The sequence below is a fragment of the Acomys russatus genome, chromosome 16 (genome assembly GCF_903995435.1).
Source record: "Acomys russatus chromosome 16, mAcoRus1.1, whole genome shotgun sequence".
Classification (NCBI taxonomy): Eukaryota; Metazoa; Chordata; class Mammalia; order Rodentia; family Muridae; genus Acomys; species Acomys russatus.
Genome location: NC_067152.1, coordinates 12,482,167 through 12,496,989, shown reverse-complemented (window position 1 = coordinate 12,496,989; position 14,823 = coordinate 12,482,167). Strand labels below are relative to the sequence as shown.

At 46.4% G+C, this 14,823-nt stretch overlaps 1 protein-coding gene across 8 annotated transcripts in view; it reads right to left on the bottom strand.

Annotated features, from left to right (window-relative positions):
• Nucleotides 1–14,823, bottom strand: part of Bcas3 (BCAS3 microtubule associated cell migration factor) — a 464,077-nt gene that overhangs the window by 148,443 nt on the left and 300,811 nt on the right. The window lies entirely within an intron of this gene.

The following is a 14,823-nucleotide window of genomic DNA, read 5'->3' as shown; positions in this document are numbered from 1 at the left end:
TATATGAACTGACTCTTAAAATTCACCTCACTTAAGCTGGGTACATGTCTGTGACCCCAGCACTCAGGAGGCAGGACCAACACAGAATGACCCTGTCTCACTCCCACCCAACTCATATAACAAAAAAAGCAAAGAATAAAACATAAATCTACCACTACCATCAAACACTCCCCAGTCCAAACCCCCGAAAGTCAATTTTACATGTTAAAGTATAAGCTCCAGTGCACAGACAACTAAGCACAACAACAAGGGCAAAGAAGTGGAAAAAAAGATGAAAATTCTTTAGCAGGTGGAACAGGCCTTTAATACCAGCACTCAGGAGGCAGAGGAAAGTCTGGTCTATGCAGTGAGTTTCAGGACACAGCCAGAGCTAAACAGTGAGACCCTGTCTTATAAACAAACAAACAAACACTACTCTCTATAAACAAACAAACAAACACGACTGATTCCATAGATATAAAAAACCTCCAAAAACCCTCAGAGCTATATATTCTGCATTCTGACGTTTCTTTCTTTCTTTCTTTTTTTAAAGATTTACTTATTTATTATCATGTATACAGTGCTTTGTTTGCATGTATACATGCAGGCCAGAAGAGGGCATCAGATCTCATTACAGATGGTTGTGAGCCACCATGTAGTTGCTGGGAATTGAACTCAGGACCTCTGGAAGAGCAGTCAGTGCTTTTAACTACTGAGCCATCTCTCCAGGCCTGCATTTTGACTTTTCAAACCTCACCTCCCCCTGTGGTCCTTGTCATATCCTGTAGAACAGGCAAAACCAACCAGGCACTTTTCCTGCCTATCTCAGTGTTCAAGTTCTGCCTGTCATCTCCTTCAGTACTCAAAGTTCAAAGCAGAAAGAAAGGCTGAATGTCCCCATAGCTGCTTATGATGACTAAGGTTAAAGATATTTTCATCTGGGCACCCGCAAGTGGTAAATAAAACAGGAAAATGTCTGGCACGAGGTGGTGCACAGCACCCCAGGGCATACTGGGGAGTGACAAGGTTGGATAGCAAACTGTTCAGAATTTGATAAAAGAATGCTTCAAACTTTGTAATGCTGTGTGTGTGTGTGTGTGTGTGTGTGTGTGTGTGTGTATTTAAAGCTCTGTACCCTGTCATATATTGAAAGGAAAATTACTCTTAGCAGGAAATGTGTTCCACAGTTGTCAAATGCAGTTGTAGAAAGGAAGGGTGGGGGATACTGCATTGGTACTCTTCAATTTTGTCAATTTTAATACTCAAACGTGGGGACCACCTACCTGGCAACAGGGAATAGCTGAGTAGTGAGATAGCATCACTGAGAGAAATTTAGAGAATTGTGTGGCCTGCAATGTCTCTCTCTTTTGGAAAGGGAGCAAACAGGAAAGCGGTGACAATCAACTGGAGTGGGGGGGGGGGCTATGACTAAAATGACCCTCAAAACAAAACCCAGCCAGGCACACCCCTGTAACCTAGCAACTGGGAGATAGAAACAAGAGATCAGTGAAAACTGAAGTCTGGCACTAAGATCAAAACCAAAATAAAGAAAGTCAAACAAAACTAAATGTCCACATGGCAGAAGACCCTACCTGGAGTCTTGGACACTGTCCCAGAACACTGGATCACAGGTTACAAATGCAAATTACCCTTACTGAATGAGTTACATGAGGCAGAGATTTGACGGGAAGACACTGGGATAGGAACATGCCCACTTCAGGCAAAATGCAGCCAATTGGTTTCCTTTTCTTCCTCCTCCTCCTCCTTCTTCTCTCTCTCTCTCTCTCTCTCTCTCTCTCTCTCTCTCTCTCTCTCTCTCTCTCTCTCTCTCTCTCTCACTACACTCTCACTTTTACAGGGAAATTGAGACCTAGATAGAGAAAGAGGGACTAACCTGGTCAAGCCTGAGGTTCTTGATGTTAGAAAATAAAGGTACAGCGTCTGGCTCCCACTCTCAGTTTCTTGTCTTGGTCTACTGGAGTCATGGTACTGCCCATTTTCCCTTTACTTGATGCATCTGTTATCACCACCCTACCCATGTATTAATTCAACAGTCATCCCATCAGCAACAGTACAGCGTTTGAAAGCCCTGCCAAGTATTAGAGAACACTGCAGACAAGGGGGCAGAGAGATTGTCAGAGCTGAAGGTGGGGAGGAGAGCGGTGCAACACTGCCTTGTGAATACACATGGCCGTCGCAATCACTGACACCCTGCAGCCGAGGCTACCCGATAAACCCTTGAGACTCTGGCTGAGCTGGACGGATGTGCCAGGCGGAAGCCAGTATAGACTTGAAAAGATAGTGTTCTTGGGTGGGTGAGTAGGTTCCAAGGTTCATAGTTTAATAAGGTGGTTCTGGTTTGGATGATTTTTTTCCCAAGTAAAGCAGAGATGCACTGAGATACCTTTCAGTTCCTTCAGTAACGCTGGTCACTTTGGTGAATACCAGTGGCCTCAACCCCCCAAATTAGGGTCTCATCATGTAGCCCTGGCTGTCCTGGAACTCGCTTTGTAGACCACACTAACCTTGAACGTACTGAGATTTGCCTGCCTCTGCCTTGTAACTGCTGACTTTGAAAGTATGCACCACAAGGCAGGCGTGGGGAGGCAGGAGCACAACAAGAAAACAAACACAAACAAACAAGCACCACAGACCCCAAACCTGGGCATAGCTCACAGGGTCTTTTCCATGATCCTAGTTGGGGTAACAGTTCTAGAAGTAACCCCAGGATCAGCTACTTTGGGAAGGGCATGCAGTCCAGGAAAGGGAAGTGCAGACAGGCTTCCCAAGAATCTGAGAACAAGTCCCAGAGGTGTAATGGCTTCCTTTGCCTTCCAGCTTCAACAATCAGATTTATCTCTTAATAGCTAAAGTCATGCCTCTGCTGGTGACAACAGTTAAGAATCTTAACTCTCTGCAGGGCAGACGATAACCCGAGACTATCAGCACGCTTAGAAAGAGGGGCTGTGAAATGGCCAAGTGCGTGATAGGTGACTTTTCTCAGGCAGCTTGAAAACACTGCAGGGAGTGATAATGATAAAAAACCAATTCTGAGTAAGGGAGAGCTTGGAGTGAAGGGTCTGTTCCTGACACTAGATGGGAATATTATTAGCTCTCCTTGAAAACAGCCAGTGGTGCCTCTGAGAAGGAAAGAGATGCAGAAAAACAATGGCAACAGTGGGGGCCTGCTTGACAGGCACCTCCAGACCCTGGGTTCCGCAGGGAGGGCACGCACCTCCTGGATTTGCACTCTGGTTCCTTTGTGGCTACTCAGCTGTTCCTGGGTGCAGGTGTGAGGGCTGTGGTGTGCGCCTGGGCAGGGCATCAGCCTACTGTCATTCTTCTCTCACCTCATTGTCTCAGTGAGAAGGCTTCTAGGGAAAGTGCCCACCCATCCCTCTTCATCCTACGACCTGATGAGGCTGGGAGCTCAGCTACATTGTTGACCCAGATAACAGAATCGAAGTGGGCACAACTGTATTGATTGACTGTGCTTTAACACTCAGGGTTGTACCTAAGATCAGGAAGAAAAAAAAAAAAAAGCCACAAACCTATTATTAGTTTAAAAAAACAGAACAAAACAAAACTCCATGTGTGGAAAGACAGCATTCCTCTTTTGTGTGCCTACAGGTATTAAACAAATGTTGAAACTGGGTAGGCTACAAAATGGACTTTAAGAATGACAGTCTATGGGTTCCTGTGACCCCATCACATACGGAAACTTCAGCTGTAATGCCACACTAAGATTTTTCTCTGAAAGTTCTGGGAATGGCAGATGTATTTCTAACTAGACTCTCTCTCTCTCTCTCTTTTTTTTTTCCCCTATGTATACCCCATGTGACCCCTCTTTTTTCTTACCCCCATCAGGATGGGAAGAAATCGTCCTTAGAAGACCTTTCCTTTTTTTATATATTACACAATCTCATCTCTGGAATTCAAGTCCTAGCCCTCCACAGCCCAAATAAGAAGTGCCTGTCACCAGGCAGGCGACCATCTAAATAAGCCACAGCTGGATGGACGAGAAAAGAGGGCATGTCATCTCGGAGCAGTGGAGAGGGTTTCTCACGGCAGCTATTTGCAACCCTCCAAGGATCTACAGGGGCTGCCCATTAAAACCCTGTTAAAACACTTCTGATGCTGTCAGCGGCAGAGAGCTGAAACAGCCCAGCCATCGCTGAGATGCTATCTGCCTCCAGCAATTCAGTGGTACTGTCAATACCATGAGCAGGAAGGGTACAAGATAAGCAACAACCTAATTTCTGCATCAAAATTTCATAGACTCCCTGAGCTGGCGGCCCTGCTGAGGTGGGTATACAGAGACCAAGGAAGGGTGCCCCTTAGGGAGACAGAGATCTGGGTCAGGAACTGCCCCTCAAGTCTTCAACTTACACACTGGGTGACTCCCAAAACTGCTGCAGAAATATGCCTGGTGAAGAAGTACAGGAATGCTCTTACTCAGGACGCTGCTAGGGACCACTTGAAGCCTGGTATTTCTGAATGGAGTTTTTACCAGAAATAGCCTGTCTAGAAGACAAGCTGTGTGAGCATTATCTGGGCACCATCTGCTACCCAGGAGGAAAGTCCAATATCATTGAAAGAGGTGTGTAACCTTAAATGTTTCTGATTTATCAAGATTATCAAGATTTATCAGACTTATCATCAAAATTTCAGTTACAGAACTCAGGAGTGTAATTCTGGAGACCTGTAAGCAAAGAGAGAACAAGGAAAACATCTTATATTGTAGTCAGGTGACACTGAACAACCGGATGCACGCGGTTGAAGCAAGGAGCCGAGCATCATCTGTAATGACCTCCACAGCACTGTGTATTTAAACTCCCACTCCCCAGCCAGTGGAACTGTTCAGGCAAAGTTATGGAGTGTTTAGGAGGTAGAGTCTTGCTTGAGGAAGCACATCACTGAGGGTGGGCTTTGTTTTAGAGCCCCACCCTACTATCTGTTCTCTGCATCCTGTGTGCTGAGGAAATGTGACCAGTCATTTCCTGCCACCACAAACATTACCCCTCTTCAAGGTGGAGGCAAAAGAAACCCTCCTCTTCGAGTTGGTTTGTCTGCAGTAGTTTATCACAATAACACAACAGTTACTAACACACAGTCCGCTGTACCTGACACAGGAAGTAGTAGGGCGGACACGCCCACATCGGCACAACAAACAAAACTGGGGCACAGACACACCGGAACCTATGGCAATCCCAGCTGAGCGCCTGTCCTCACAGGACATGAACACCTGACACGTTCTCAGACAACATAACCGGTGGCTTATAAAAGATTAAAAAATTATGTATACTTCTGTATATTGGGGAGGGGGAGGATTTGCAGGCAGTCGTGAACCACCTGATATGGGTGCAGGAAACCAGACAAATTAGGAGAACCAATGAAGACATTCAGCTTATTGGCACCTAACAGAAAATACCAGGCCGTCTGACACCGTGTAGCCCCAGCGCTGACCCTCTTTAGTGAGACAAGACCCAGTAGCAAAATAGTGAAAGTGCAATACAAGTTACCATTGCAGCTTTACATGCAGGACTGTATTTCTATAAGCTATATCAGACACCAGCATATGAAGTGCTCGGAGTCTTTTCTTCTTGGACTGGGGCAGCAGCTCCTTGGTAGAAACTTGTACAGCAAGTGAGGGACCCTGAGTTCAATGCCCAACATGGCAAAAGGCCCTTTTCTCTCACTCTAAGAACAGACAGACTGGGGCTGGAGTATTTTCTACTTTGTTACAAGAACTCAGTCTAATCCACCAATCTGAGGAGAGTCCTGTCTGAAGTCTCCGGCCAGCACATCTCTGCTGTCCTAGTAGCCACTGTAGTATTGGATGCACATGGTCTTCCACAGGGAAACGAGAGACTTGAAACTGAGAAAGGTTTGATGAACCAACGAGGGGTTCAGTTTTAACCTCTCACAAACCACCACCAGACACTTCATCCTTTAGCTGCCTGGGGCAATGCTGTGATGCCATAAATGGATTGACACAGGAGAGAGGTACTTGGACAAGGTCAGATAACCCACAAATCCTGCCTAAGTTATCAGGGACTTCTTACAGCACTACTCACTCAAAACCCTGAAAATCTCTCAGGATGTTGTAACTAACATTTGCTTGACATGTGGGCTCATAACTGGGATTTTTTTTTTCACCACACTGTGGAACAGGCGGGAGGGAAGGTTTAGGTGAGTTCAGGCAAGATGCCTGAGATGGCGCAGAGTGAAGGAAAGCCTTTCTCAAGCATATCAACAAGTCCAAGGAATCTGGCTAATGACACCAAGCCTGAAACAAAACAAAACAACCTAATGGAATAAAAATGTGGAATTCTGGAGTGAGTCCAGGTCTGGAGAATACGCTGTGCATTTACTTGCCCGTTCCTTTAGTGAGTCAAATAGCCATGGTGGGGTGAAGAGTATTTCCGCTCTTACTTCCTGTTTATATTTTTCAAGAAAGGCTTCCTATAATTTCAATTATGGGGGCAAGCCAAACTGACTAAGCTACAGTGACTTCTGGGCCACAATATTCCTACCAAATGATTCCAAACCATTATAGAGACTGGAAGCTGTCCAGGTAGAGAAACAATCTACTCTTTTTAGGAATCTAGACGTTTCCCTGTCAAAGTAGAGGATATTGTTAAAAGCTAATGGTAACTTTTCACTATACACATATACACGTGGTGCACATGCACACATGCAAGCAAAATACCAAACACACTAAATGAACAAATCGTCCCGGGTGTAGACTAGGAATGGGGGTTCTTTAGGGTCTTTAAGGAATTCCTGTGTGGAATCCAGGTTGAAAATTACCGTTTTCAGAGATGGCATTTGCAAGGAATAAAGCCTGAGTATAAAAAACTGAGGGATTAATGAAATAAAGAAGCACCAATGTGAAGAGATGAGAAGTTAAACTTCTGTGTTTACTTTAGATTCAGCAATTTTAATTTGCACTAGAGTACCCTAAACCCACATAAAGAGATGCCTCCCACATCTCAGCATCCCCAGTAAAATGGATGCTGGCTTCCACTTGATGCAGGCATCTGGCGCTGCGCGGTAAGCACTGACTACACTTTCCAAGTGATCCATCAATAAAATCAATAAAATAAAATCTACAGACCTGGAAGGGAACTAGGTTTCATCTAGTTTAGATGCTTCACAAAACATGAGGCTGAAAACAGAGAGGAAGCTGGGTACAGTGCTCAGGAGGCTGAGGTGGGAGGATCACTTGAGGTGGGAGGACTGCTATGGAACTCAAGGTGAACTTGGGTGACATAGCAAGACTCCATCTCATAAATAAAATAAGCTGAAAAACAAGTAAAATAAATAAAAAAAATAACAAAGGCAGGTATGTCAAATGGGCAGAGGTAGTGGGTGGCAGAAACGAAAATCAGATCTAGGTTTCCCATTCAGAGCTGGAGCCAACAAGCTGGTGATTGTGTTTGGCCTCGCAATGCTGGTGACTCCTGACATAGCCTCCCATCATAGGGCTCCCAAAGAGGCCCTCTTCTCTCTCACAAGAGTTAAAACACTGGGCATAGGTGAAATGTATCCCTGTCCCCGATTCTCAGGGAGCTCAGCCAGCTCCCTAATCTGCAAAGAATGAGATCAACTCAAGGACTGATTAAGGGAACAGGAATAACAGACAATATGTGAAATTAATCCCGGTTGCTTATATTTTCTGCTTATCTGCTCCAGTTCTCAAGAGATCCCAGTTAGTCTGTTAATTTCCATCTGTTACTGGTGAAGATGTGTCACTGTAGTGCAGGCTGCGTTTCTTGAGGGTAGTCAGTCAGTGCCTTAAGCACAAGCAAGTGGAAAGTGTGAGACAAAGCTAATGAGCTGGCTACCGCTAGATGCTTCTTAGCACTCTATAGTGCACAGTTGCCAAGGCACATTACAGGTTAACTACAGATCTCAGCAGTTACCTTTCAGCCTTTTTGGAAAGGCCACTAACTTGAGTGGTGTTAACTCTAAAGACAGAGTCCGCACCCATGCTGCTGTACTTGGAATGAGCTTTGGAGCTTTCGCAAAGTGCCACACGAATTCAGGTGAGCGCTGACAGCCCTCACTGGTCCTTGCTTTGACAAACATTACTGTCGACCTTTCTCCACAACCCTGGGCAGTTACAGAAGGGCAGAGGCGGCCCTGAGCATCTCATTCAGTCCTTTCCTGGTGTGTCCTTCCTGCCCACTGGGAGTTGAGACTTGACACTCATGGTGCACTAAACTACGTCCTGAAAACTGAACTGTGTGAGTTTTAATATTATCTCTTCCACAAATACCTATCTGTGCTCCTGACTATACTGATGACTTTCCAATGTTCATTATTAAAACAAACAAACACCCCACAATTATGAAACACTGGAGAGGCTGAGCCATGAGTTTCAGAGCAGCTTGGGCCACAGAATGAGCTTGGGGCCAGTTTGGGGCTAACAAAGTGAAACCTAATACCATATAAAGAAAAATAACATCAACAAAAAGAAATATGAGGTAGGATGGCCTCACTCTACTACATGGAAAACAGTTTACTAAGGAAAGGAAATTAACACTTATGCACTACACAGTGAGCTAGTTTCTGAGGAAAACAGAAAAACTATGACCTGAGTCCCACCTTACAGAACTTCTTTTGAGTTGGGATCCAGTTCTGCAATCTGAGCACTGTGTGCATATAATACAGCAGGCATTATCCATCCGGAAAGGCAGAAAGAAAGGTGTGAAGATACAGGCAAATGTCGTGGAGGGTACCCACAAACCACGCTAGCCAAAATGCGACTGGCTAAGAAAGGGACATCCACAAAGCTCATGCATTTCCCACTGTGGGTTACAAGAGGCGCTGAGACTGAACGGGCAAACACACTAAGAATTGCAGGCCAAGTTGGCATGGCCCCACGGCTTCCCAGCACACCTCAACAGGCGCTCCTTCGCCCCTCCACAGCCTTGCTCTTGCGAATACAGCCCACTCCAGGTAGCTCTCTCAAGACAAAGAACTTTCTTTTCTATAGATAGTGATGGCTTCATTGACACATCGTCTTATTTTAGAACTACTTAACTGTCAACCAAGAGTGCCCTTCTTAGAGAGCAGATCTCTTCACAGGTTACCACGCATGCCATCTTTAAGGAGCACGTTGAGGATATAAATCTGTCAAGTCTAGAATATTCCTACTGAGCTCTATAAATGGTGGAAAACAACAGCATTCCAGTTCTTTCTAACACTAGTTGCTTTGCTCCTCCTCATCGCCTCAGAGAGTATTCATAATCTTCACATCCTTACAAAATATTCAGACTCCTCAATGAAGCAAGTTTCCCACACTGTGGAAACACCCACACAGCAAACTGCAACACTGAATGAAATGGATTATAGTCAAGTCTTTGGCAACACTCTTTGTGCTAAGGCCCTGCTCTGGTGGGCAGCTTTCTCTTTAAACCTATGCCCGAACATTTGACCCAGCAAACATGCTCTGAACCGTCCAGGCACTGTTGAGTGGCTATGTCATAGTGTTCGGTCTCTGTGTGGGAACAGAGTGCTGTGGGTACAATGATAGTTCCTTGGCTGAAATGTCAGAGGCATTTTTGGGAGAAATGGCTGGGACTCCAAGAGACCATCCTTAGTCTAGTGCTGCAGACTCCTATAGACCAAGGCACTTATGCAAAACCAGCCTCGAGAGAGCCTGCCTGCCCGCCCTCCCCAGCCACCTCTGCTCCTGCACAGCACTCTATTCAGTCCCTCACGCTTACTGGGAGCAACACTCACTTCACATTAGCTTTCCTGAAGCTGCTCATCCGAGGGAGGCCAACACAAAGGGGATCAAATTGGACAACAGGACACCCAAAGCCAAAGACTCAAGGACCCAAGTTAAAAGGACCAAAGGAGAGTGGGTGTCACAGGCTTGCAATACTGACCACTATGTATACTTGTTGTTTGTATACTTATTTGTTTTTTGAGACAGGGTTTCTTTGTACACCCTTGGCTATTCTAGAACTAACTTTGTAGATCATCTGCCTCTGCCTCCTAAGTGCTGGGATTAAAGGTGTGCGCCACCATCAGCCAGCTACATTTAATTTTTTGGGTTTTTTTTGTTTGTTTGTTTTTTGAGACAGGGTCTCTCTGTGTAGCCTTGGTTGTCCTGGACTTGCTTTGTAGACCAGGTTGGCCTTGAACTCACAGGGATCCACCTGCCTCTGCCTCCCGGGTGCTGGGATTAAAGGTGTGCACCACCACGCCAGGTTAATTCTTAAAACAGACTGATTTGCATGTGTGAACATGCACATTTGTATGTGCAGAGGGCAGGTGACAACTGTGTATACTGTTCCTCGGGGGTTGGGCAGTGCAGCTGTTTTGTGTTGACGGGGTCTCTCTCACTGAGCAGGCTGAGCTGGCTGGCTAGTTAAGACCCACGGATCTGTCTGTTTCTGCTTCCCCTCTGCTGGGATTGCCACAACGCTTGGCTTTTTAAATATGAGATGAGGGGCTTGAACACAGGTCCTCAGGATTAGAGGGCAAGCACCTTACCACTGGATGAGCTCTAGAGCAGTTTACTTACACACACACACACACACACACACACACACACACACACACACACACACACCTGCACATGTGCATCTAACTTACAATGTGTGTATATGCTACATATAATGCACATGCACTCGTAAGGGTAGAGGAAGATATTGGAAGACTTCACCAATTGCTTTCTCCCTTATGCATTACAAAGACTCTCACTGAATCTGGAACCTGCCAGCTGTGGGCAAGGCTGGAGGCTAGAAAGCCCCACTGATCCTCCTCTGTGCCCCACTCCACTCCTGTGCTTGGATTACAGGGCCGCACTGCCATAACCCACATTGTCCATGGCTTCTGGGGAATTGGAGTCAGGCCCAGGGTTTGTGCAGCCTTCTCACTGCACCCTAACACTAGATGTAAATACCTTTCAACCACAACACAGTAAGCGGGGAAGATGATCCCCTGGTGACCAATTGTATCATTTCCCAGCTGTGGCAGGGGGTGGCTTTAGATTTCAGAGAAGAGAAAGCAAATGGGTGCTGAGGGAATGTTAAAGTCATTCCCTGTCCTCTGAGGACATGAAAAGGCCTCCTCACCAGGGAACTATGGCCCATGAGAGCCAGTGGGAAAATCCTTTTGGTTCTGAGGAATGAGGGCTACATATCCTTTCCTCTTCCCACAGTGAACCTATCCTTACCTGGAGAAGTGGAGTCTCCATTCCCCTCAGCACTCCTGGCTGAGGGATGGCACAGGGCGTTAGGAGCTGACCAGGCCCTCTGGCTGCAGGCAGGCAGTGTGCAATTTCTCAGAGAAACACCTGTGCCCTTCTTTAACAGCAGCTGCTGGTCGCTGAGCAGGTTCAGGGACTGGGCTCAGAATGCTGACTTAGTAGCACTGAGGCTTTTGCTGACCTGCCTGACTCTTGACCATGAGGCATGAAGAAATTCAGATTATTTCCTCTTTTTCTTTTTCTATTACACTGTGTGTGTGTATGCATGTGTGTGTATGTATGTATGCATGTGTGTGTGTATGTATGTATGTATGCATGTATGCATGCATGCCCATCATGGCAGTGTACCAGTGGAGGTCTGAGGACAACTTGCAGAAGTCCCAGAGATCTCCCCACCACCACCACTCCTGCCCTCTCTCTGACTACCTTTGAACTTGGAGATTCACCTGCTTTTGCCTATAGAGGTGTGTACCATCACCACCCGGCTTCCCCCTGCCCCCTTTCTCTTGGGAGTCTTATGTAGTTTAGATTGTCTTTGAACTTGAGAGCCTCCTACTGTCCCCTCTTCAGTAGCTTGGCTATAGGTCCATGATACACTATTTATAAGGATTACGTTTTAATGTTGACTCCTTCTTTCAAAGCTTGCTCCTTGCATTTATAACTTAGTAAACTGTGAAGGTAAATTTCTAAATGGCTCTGTCAGGATGCCCTACAACAGAACCCTTTACCTCCCAGGGTACTGCGCGACAGGATGACATTGCTTTCCATCGTGGCAGTGACTTGACAACTACGGAGTCAATAGTTGCTCTTAATTCCGATGGGACAGGGATGCATTTCAGCCTTTCTATTATTCTATACTTAAATAAAGTCTATTGCTTTCTTCTTGAAACTGATGGGGGTAGCTCCCAACCCTGGTCTCACTAGCACCTGTCCTGTGATTGGCTGAAGGCTGCATCACTTTCACCCTAGTTCAGTCTCTTTAAGCAGTTCCACTACAAAATGGTGCACAGGGGCCACCTAAAAGAGTAGGCGGTCTTTGTAAATGGACAGGAAACAGAAGATGAATATTGGGCGGATGACAGACCCCTTCACTGGCCTTCAAAATACAAGCTGTTCTATTAAACATAGGGCCATTATGCTGGCTGGCCATCCACTTTAAACCCCACAGTGATTAAAATGCTGGCAGGAAATGAAAGCTTTCTATTGAAGGTCCTTCCCTGAGGTCCTAATTTCAAACCAAATTTTACAGCACCGCACAGGAACAAAGGGAGCCCAGTCTTCTAAGTCCTCTTTTTGTCACTTTGGACAAAGACACCCCCTCATACTCCTCAAAGAACAATGGCCTCTGTAGAGCCACAGCCATGCCAAGAATGGGCACAAACCATACAGCAACACATTTTAAAAATACATTTTACACTGCCCTTGACATTTCAGATAAATAGAAACCACTGCATTGAAATTCCAAATATTCCATTCTTTCCCTCCACCCTTTGCCTTGATAATGAGAATTTTCCTATTTTCCCAGTCTACTTGGGTCTTTGACATTCTGGCCTCTGTGGCTGGAGGATACAGTCAAATAAATTAATTATTCAGATACTTACATTTTATTAAATAATCACCATAACTAAGACAATTGCATGGTTTTCAGCAAGGTCACCTCCAAGCCTTTTAAACCTGAAGTGGCTCTAGGGTCATTTGTACTCCACAGGACACTAAGCAAGGCGGGAAAGCATGCTTATCAGAATGGAATTGTCTTTTTCTTCACTAGCTGTTTGTTTCGGGGTGGCCTTTTTTTTTTTTTTTTTTAATGCTTCTTCCCAAAACAGCTTTTAAGTTTTTACTCAGCCACTCCAGACTCGCTCTTCCGCACAGGCGATGTTTACTTGGGGCTGGCAAGCTGAGAACAGCTGCTGGTTTCCAAGGGAGGCAATAGGAGCCCACATGTTTAACACTGAGGCGGGCCTGAAGGTGAGGTATCACTTGGGGTGTCCCTTGTTGAAGATGCACATTAAGCATCCAAAGGATCTGGGGCACACAAGAGATGCTGTGTGGCTTTCCCCTGCCATTTCTTTCTTTGTGTTTTCTCTTAGCACTTTGTCCTTGGCATCAGAACCACTCTTTGAGTACATCCCTGAGATGTGTGTCACACCTCTGCAGCGAGCACCGGCACAGTGCCAGGGGCAGCTGCATTTTAAACAGGAAAGATACCTACATACATTTTTCTGTATAATCTGTTTGGGAACAAAATGTGTCTGAAGCCTGCTCTAGGGGACACCAACAACATGGATACTTGCTTCCCCAAAGAAGCATGGGCTTATTAAGTTTATATGGGCCACGGGTGGTGGCGCATGCCCGTGATCCCAGCAGTCTCGGGTGTGGTGGCGCATGCCCGTGATCCCAGCACTCTCGGGTGTGGTGGCGCATGCCCGTGATCCCAGCAGTCTCGGGTGGTGGCGCATGCCCGTGATCCCAGCAGTCTCGGGTGTGGTGGCGCATGCCCGTGATCCCAGCACTCTCGGGTGTGGTGGCGCATGCCCGTGATCCCAGCAGTCTCGGGTGTGGTGGCGCATGCCCGTAATCCCAGCACTCTCGGGTGTGGTGGCGCATGCCCGTGATCCCAGCAGTCTCGGGTGTGGTGGCGCATGCCCGTAATCCCAGCACTCTCGGGTGTGGTGGCGCATGCCCGTGATCCCAGCAGTCTCGGGTGTGGTGGTGCATGCCCGTGATCCCAGCACTCTCGGGTGTGGTGGCGCATGCCCGTGATCCCAGCAGTCTCGGGTGTGGTGGCGCATGCCCGTGATCCCAGCACTCTCGGGTGTGGTGGCGCATGCCCGTGATCCCAGCATTCAGGAGGCAGAGGCTGTGAGTTCAAGGCCAGTTTGTTCTATAGATTGAGTTCCAGGACAGCCAGAGCTATTACATAGAAGAGAAACCCTGTCTCAGAAAACAAAACAACAAAAAAGAGTCTCTGATGGGCTATGTCTTGATGGCTCAAGGGTCGAAGTGCTCACTGAACAAGCCCAACAATCTCAATTCAATTCCCAAGTCCCATAGTGGAGTGGAGAGCCTGACTCCTAAGCTCCACAAGAGAGCGTGCAGGCCCTCATGATTAGAGGGCAAGTACCTTACCACGGGATGAGCTCTAGAGCACTTTACACATGCGTGTATGCACACGTGTGCGCACACACACACACTTGCACATAGAACATCACAAAACAAAATTAAAACATCTGACTTTACCATATAGGATGGTCCTTTACTTGTCTCTTCTTCCTCAAGTGCCGCCGTACTGACGAGGTTTAAGGCAAGGTCAAGCTCAGCAAGGGAAGGCTGTGGAGCAGAAGAGCACCCTTGGCTCCCTGTGACAGCCATCACCATTCATTTGGTGATTCACTTATTACTCATTCACAATGCTAGAAAATGAAGCTCTAGACTCAACATCAATGTGAGTCAGAGAATCTGTGAGGCCTGAGCAGAACATCAGAAGGAAATTTCTCCTGTCCTGGAAAAGCAGCTTTATAAAACATGGAATGCAGAAAAAAGTTTACATGAAACAGACATGGGAATATAGACTGGAAGTCACCAGCCCTAGGAAAGACCATTAAACCTCCCGT